The 7,080-nt window shown below is 40.5% G+C and overlaps 1 pseudogene; it reads left to right on the forward strand.

Moving 5' to 3' along the window:
- Positions 1-3,850: 3,850 nt before the first annotated feature.
- LOC116760309 lies at positions 3,851-6,494 on the forward strand (annotated as a pseudogene).
- Positions 6,495-7,080: the final 586 nt, after the last annotated feature.

A 7,080-nucleotide genomic window follows, 5' to 3' on the forward strand; every position in this document is an offset into this window, starting at 1 on the left:
TGTATTAATTTCGAATTAAAGCAAACAGGACATGCTGATGATCTAGATGTGAGGTGTGAGAAAAAGAGGAGCCAGGAATAATTTCTGTTTATTTTTTAAGTAAAATTTTTTTACAATATAACAGGCATGTAGAAAAATGCCCAAATCATAAATGTACAACTTGGTGAATTTTTCACAGAGGGACAAGACTCAAGTAGTCACCTTCTCCAGTAAGACCTAGAACATGACCAGCCCGCAAGAGGCCCCTACTAAGTGGCTGCTTCTCAGTCATTTTCCCTCATTCTCAGTGTAACCACTGTCACTGAGATTTCCCACTAAGCACTGCTGAACCTGTATTCACAAGTTTTGATAGATCATATTTTCATTATTATTTAGTTCAAAATATTTTCTAATTTCCATTTTGATTTCTTCTTTAACCAATTTCCAAATATTTGGTGGATGTTCTAGTTATTTTGTTACTGATTTCTAGCTTAATTCCACTGGGGTTAGAGAATACATTAATGCTTTCAATATTTTGAAATTTTGGGGAACGTGGGGACTTGTTTTATGGCCCAGCATATAGTCAGTTTTGGTAAATGTCTTATGTCCCTTTAATACATTAGAGGCAGAATTTTTTTTTTTTGCGGTACACGGGCCTCTAACTGTTGTGGCCTCTCCCATTGCGGAGCACAGGTTCTGGGCGTGCAGGCTCAGTGGCCATGGCTTACGGGCCCAGCCGCTCTGCGGCATGTGGGATATTCCCAGACCGGGGCACGAACCCATGTCCCCTGCATCGGCAGGCGGACTCTCAACCACTGCGCCACCAGGGAAGCCTCTAGAGGCAGAATTTTATATATGTCAATTAAGGCAAGTTTATTAATATATAATGCTTTGTATTTCTGTGGTGTCTGTTGTAACTTCTCCTTTTTCATTTCTAATTTTATTGATTTGAGTCCTCTCTCTCTTTTTCTTGATGAGTCTGGCTAATGGTTTATCAATTTTGTTTATCTTCTCAAAGAACCAGCTTTTAGTTTTATTGATCTTTGCTATTGTTTCCTTTGTTCCTATTTCATTTATTTCTGCTCTGATCTTTATGATTTCTTTCCTTCTGCTAACTTTGGGTTTTGTTTGTTCTTCTTTCTCTAGTTCCTTTAAGTGTAAGTTTAGATTGTTTATTTGAGACTTTTCTTATTTCTTGAGGTAGGCTTGTATAGCTATAAACTTCCCTCTTAGAACTGCTTTTGCTGCATCCCATAGGTTTTTTTTTTTTTTTTTTTTTTTGGCGGTACACGGGCCTCTCACTGCTATGGCCTCTCCCGTTGCAGAGCACAGGCTCTGGATGCACAGGCTCAGCGGCCATGGCTCATGGGCCCAGCCGCTCCGCGACATGTGGGATCTTCCTGGACCGGGGCACAAACCCGCGTCCCCTGCATCGGCAGGCGGACTCCCAACCACTGCGCCACCAGGAAAACCCCATCCCATAGGTTTTGGATCGTCGTGTTTTCATTGTCATTTGTCTCTAGGTATTTTTTGATTTTCTCTTTGATTTCTTCAGTGATCTCTTGGTTATTTTGTAGCGTATTGTTTAGCCTCCATGTGTTTGTGTTTTTTACATTTTTTTCCTTGTAATTCATTTCTAATCTCATAGCATCATGGTCAGAAAAGATGCTTGATATGATTTCAATTTTCTTAAATTTACTGAGGCTTGATTTGTGACCCAAGATGTGATCTATCCTCGAGAATGTTCCGTATGCACTTGAGAAGAAAGTGTAATCTGCTGTTTTTGGATGGAATGTCCTATAATATCTATTAAATCTCTGGTCTATTGTGTCATTTAAAGCTTCTGTTTCCTTATTTGTTTTCATTTTGGATGATCTGTCCACTGCTGTAAGCGAGGTGTTAAAGTCCCCCACTATTATTGTGTTACTGTTGCTTTCCTCTTTTATAGCTGTTAGCAGTTGCCTTATGTATTGAGGTGCTCCTATGTTGGGTGCATATATATTTATAATTGTTATATCTTCTTGGATTGATCCCTTGATCATTATGTAGTGTCCTTCCTTGTCTCTTGTAACATTATTTATTTATTATTTATTTATTTATTTATCTATCTATTTATTTATTTATTGTGGTACGTGGGCCTTTCACTGTTGTGGCCTCTCCCATTGTGGAGCACAGGCTCCGGACTCACAGACTCAGCGGCCATGGCTCATGGGCCCAGCTGCTCCGCAGCATGTGGGATCTTCCCGGACCGGGGCACGGACCCATGTCCTCTGAATCGGCAGGTGGACTCCCAACTACTCGCCACCAGGGAAGCCCAATATTCTTTATTTTAAAGTCTGTTTTATCTGATATGAGTATTGCTACTCCAGCTTTCTTTTCAGTTCCATTTGCATGGAATATCTTTTTCCAACCCCTCACTTTCAGTCTGTATGTGTCCCTAGGTCTGAAGTTGGTCTTTTGTAGACAGCATATATATGGGTCTTGTTTTTGTATCCATTCAGCAAGCCTGTGTCTTTTGGTTGGAACATTTAATCCATTCACGTTTAAGGTAATTATCGATATTTATGTTCCTATGACCATTTTCTTAATTGTTTTGGGTTTGTTTTTGTAAGTCCTTTTCTGCTCTTGTGTTTCCCACTTAGAGAAGTTCCTTTAGCACTTGTTGTAGAGTTGGTTTGGTGGTGCTGAATTCTCTTAGCTTTTGCTTGTCTGTAAAGCTTTTGATTTCTCCATCGAATCTGAATGAGATCCTTGATGGGTAGAGTAATCTTGGTTGTAGGTTCTTCCCTTTCATCACTTTAAGTATGTCATGCCACTCCCTTCTGGCTTGTAGAGTTTCTGCTGAGAAATCAGCTGTTAACCTTATGGGAGTTCCCTTGTATGTTATTTTTCCCTTGCTGCTTTCAGTAATTTTTCTTTGTCTTTAATTTTTGTCAATTTGATTACTATGTGTCTCGGCGTGGTTCTCCTTGGGTTTATCCTGTATGGGACTCTCTGCACTTCCTGGACTTGGGTGGCTATTTTCTTTCCCATGTTAGGGAAGTTTTCGACTCTAATCTCTTCAAATATTTTCTCTGGTCCTTTCTCTCTCTCTTCTCCTTCTGGACCCCTATAATGCGAATGTTGTTGCATTTAATGTTGTCCCAGAGGTCTCCTAAGCTGTCTTCATTTCTTTTCATTCTTTTTTCTTTATTCTGTTCCACAGCAGTGAATTCCACCTTTCTGTCTTCCAGGTCACTTATCCGTTCTTCTGCCTCAGTTATTCTGCTATTGATTCCTTCTAGTGTAGTTTTCATTTCAGTTATTTTATCGTTCACCTCTGTTTGTTTGTTCTTTAATTCTTCTAGGTCTTTGTTAAATGTTTCTTGCATCTTCTCGATCTTTGCCTCCATTCTTTTTCCGAGGTCCTGGATCATCTTCACTATCATTATTCTGAATTCTTTTTCTGGAAGTTTGCCTATATCCACTTCATTTAGTTGTTTTTCTTGGGTTTTATCTTGTTCCTTCATCTGGTACATAGCCCTCTGCCTTTTCATCTTGTCTATCTTTCTGTGAATATGGTTTTTGTTCCACAGGCTGCAGGATTGTAGTTCTTGCTTCTGTTGTCTGCCCTCTGGTGGATGAGGCTATCTAAGAGGCTTGTTTTTTTTTACCATTTAAAAAGTGATTTTATTATAACATAAAGCATACACTCCAAAGAGAGATAATGTATCACATATGTGTACAGTTTAAAGAATAATAGCAACCGGCTGGGAGGAGCTGACAGGCGGCCCCGGGGAGTCCAAGGCGTCAGCCTGAGTGCAATGGCAGGGTGCATGGTTGAAGTGAGCTGGAAGGGCTTGGAGCGAAGAGCCCAGACCAATTGCTATAGTTTAGCCTGTGATGCTTATGATTAGAGTCAACAATTTGAAATGGCCAGCTCACCTGATGCAGTTGTCTCTTCTCTACCAGCTTTCTTAAGGTCTGGCTCAGTTTATGAACCTCTTAAAAGCATTAATCTTCCAAGACCTGATAATGAAACTGTGGGATAAATTGGGTCACTAGTACAGAATTGTCAAGTCAACACTGCTGCTGTATCAAAGCCCAACCGCAGGTCTCTTTCCCACAAGAACGTGGTGATGATCAGGAGGCCAAGATCCATGACAGTCTCTACTGCCCTGCTGTGCCCTGGGCTTTGGCTCTTGTATCAGTCGCATTGATGATGACAAGGGAAGGACCCGTGAGTTGGAGCACTTGCTATAAAATGTATGAGAGGAATTGTCTACTGCTATATGCGTCAGGCCGATAAGGTCCAGCAGTTTAAGCAGGATCCATGCCCAACACGTCTTCACTCTGTTTTCAATGTATATACAGGGATGAGATTCTCTCCTATCAGGATTATGGTCATCTTCAGATAAATGCAGCATCACTCTATCTCCTTTACCTTGTGGAAATGATTTCCTCAGGACTCCAGATTATCTATAACACTGATGAGGTCTCTTTTATTCAGAACCTTGTATTTTGTGTGGAAAGAGTTTACTGTGTGCCTGACTTTGGTGTCTGGGAAAGAGGAAGCGAGTATAATAATGGCAGCACAGAGCTGCATTCGAGCTCTGTTGGCTTAGCAAAAGCAGCTGTAGAAGCAATTAATGGATTCAACCTCTTTGGCAACCAGGCCTGTTCTTGGTCGGTTATATTTGTGGATCTCGATGCTCACAGTTGCAACTGGCAAACTTTGTGCTCACTGTTACCCAGAGAATCAAGATCTCATAACACAGATGTTGCCCTGATCCCCTGCATCGGTTATCCTACATTTGCCTTGGATGATGAGGTTCTGTTTAGCCAGACACTCAATAAAGTGGTTAGAAAATTAAAAGGGAGATATGGATTTAAGCATTTCTTGAGAGATGGGTATAGAACATCATTGGAAGATCCTAATAGATGCTACTGCAGACCAGCTGAAATTAAGCTGTTTGATGGCATTGAATGTGAATTTCCCATATTTTTCCTTTACATGATGATTGATGGTGTTTTTAGAGGCAATCCCAAGCAAGTAAAAGAATATCAGGATCTTCTGACTCCAGTACTTCATCAGACCACAGAAGGTTATCCTGTCATACCAAAGTACTACTGTGTTCTGGCTGATTTTGTAGAATATGAAAAAAGAAACCCTGGTAGTCAGAAGGGATTTCCTAGCAACTGTGGCCGTGATGGAAAACTATTACTTTGGGGACAAGCCCTTTATGTCATCACAAAACTCCTGGCTGATGAATTAATTAGTCCTAAAGACATTGATCCTGTTCAGCGTTATGTCCCACTACAGAATCAATGTAATGTAAGCATGAGGTTTTCCAATCAGGGCCCACTGGAAAATGATTTGGTTGTTTATGTAGCGCTTATGGCAGAAAGCCAATGCCTTCAAGTTTTCCTCAACACATATGGTATTCAGATTCAAACTCCTCAACAGATAGAACCCATTCAGATCTGGGCCCAGCAGGAGATTGTGAAAGCTTATTTTCATCTGGGGGTCAATGAAAAATTAGGACTCTGTGGAAGGCCAGATAGGCCCATTGGCTGCCTCCATACATCAAAGATTGATTGCATTCTAGGAAAGACTGTGGTTTGTTACCTTATCGTCTTTGACCTAAGTGATTTCTAAATATCTCAAGATGTTTTACTGCTGATAGATGACATAAAGAATGCACTACAGTTTATTAAGCAATACTGGAAAATGCATGGACATCCACTTTTCCTTGTTCTCATCCAGGAAGACAGTATAAGAGGTAGCCGATTCAATCCCATATTAGATATGCTGGCAGCTTTTAAGAAAGGAGTGGTTGGAGGAGTCAAAGTTCACGTTGATCATCTACAGACACTAATATCTGGAACTGTGGTAGAACAACTTCTTATGAGTCAGTGACACAGAAGAGCTTCCAGAATTTAAGAGTTTTGAGGAACTAGAAGTTCCCAAACATTCAAAAGTCAGACAACAAAGCAGCACCTCCAGTGCTCCTGAACAAGAACAGCAGCCAGATGTCACCATTACTGAATGGAAAAACAAACCCACCCATGAAATTCTTCAAAAACTGAATGACTGTAGTTGTCTGGCTAGCCAAGCCATCCTGCTGGGTATACTGCTCAAAAGAAAAGGACCCAGCTTTATCACAAAGGAAGGTACTGTTTCTGATCACATTGAGAGAGTCTATAGAAGAGCTGGCAGCAAAAAATGTCGGTTGGTGGTGCACGGTACAGCAAGCCTTTTAAGTAAACTAGTGGACAGCCTGGCCCCATCCATTACTAATGCTTTAGTGCAGGGCCAACAGGTAACTCTGGGTGCCTTTGGACATGAAGAAGAGGTTATCTCTAATCCTTTGTCTCCAAGAGTGATTAAGAACATCATCTATTACAAGTGTAATACCCATGATGAGAGGGAGGTGGTCATTCAGCAAGAACTGGTCATTCATATTGGCTGGATCATCTCCAATAACCCGGAGTTATTCCATGGCATGCTGAAAATACGAATTGGCATTGTGTGAGGCAGTGCAGTAAGCCATGTGACCAGGCTGTAGCATCCAACGGAACTGAGTGCAAGTCCTGACCGCCACTCATCATCTCAGTGGCCTGAGGCCAGTGGCTGAACCTCCCTTCTGCTTTCATACCAGCCTCATTGTTCCGTGTGAGATGAAACAAGATAATATGTTTAAAAGGCCTGCCACAACTGAGTAAAGTGTAAATGCTTCTTTTCATTTTTTAAAACATATTTTTGATTGTATTGAATACAGGTATCACGTAAATATGTTCTAATTGTAAAAAAGTCAACAAAAAACAATAATTGAGCATATAGAGTAACTTAATATGTGGCCAATTTGGGGGATGTTCAAGTGTTTGAAAAGAATATGTAGCCTGTCAGGTGCAAATACATGTGAATGTGTGTGAGTGTGACTAAGTGTTTAGCTTGCTAATTGTATAATTAGATCATCGGTATCTTTACTATTTCTGTCCTACTTGACCTTCGATTGCTGATAAATTGTAAAATGTTCTCCTAATTATGAATTTGTCAATTTCTCCTTGCATTTTTATCCATTTTGCTTTATATATTTTAAAGCTTTCTTTTTGTCTATG

Source organism: Phocoena sinus, chromosome 1 (assembly GCF_008692025.1).
Source record: "Phocoena sinus isolate mPhoSin1 chromosome 1, mPhoSin1.pri, whole genome shotgun sequence".
Taxonomy (NCBI): domain Eukaryota; kingdom Metazoa; phylum Chordata; class Mammalia; order Artiodactyla; family Phocoenidae; genus Phocoena; species Phocoena sinus.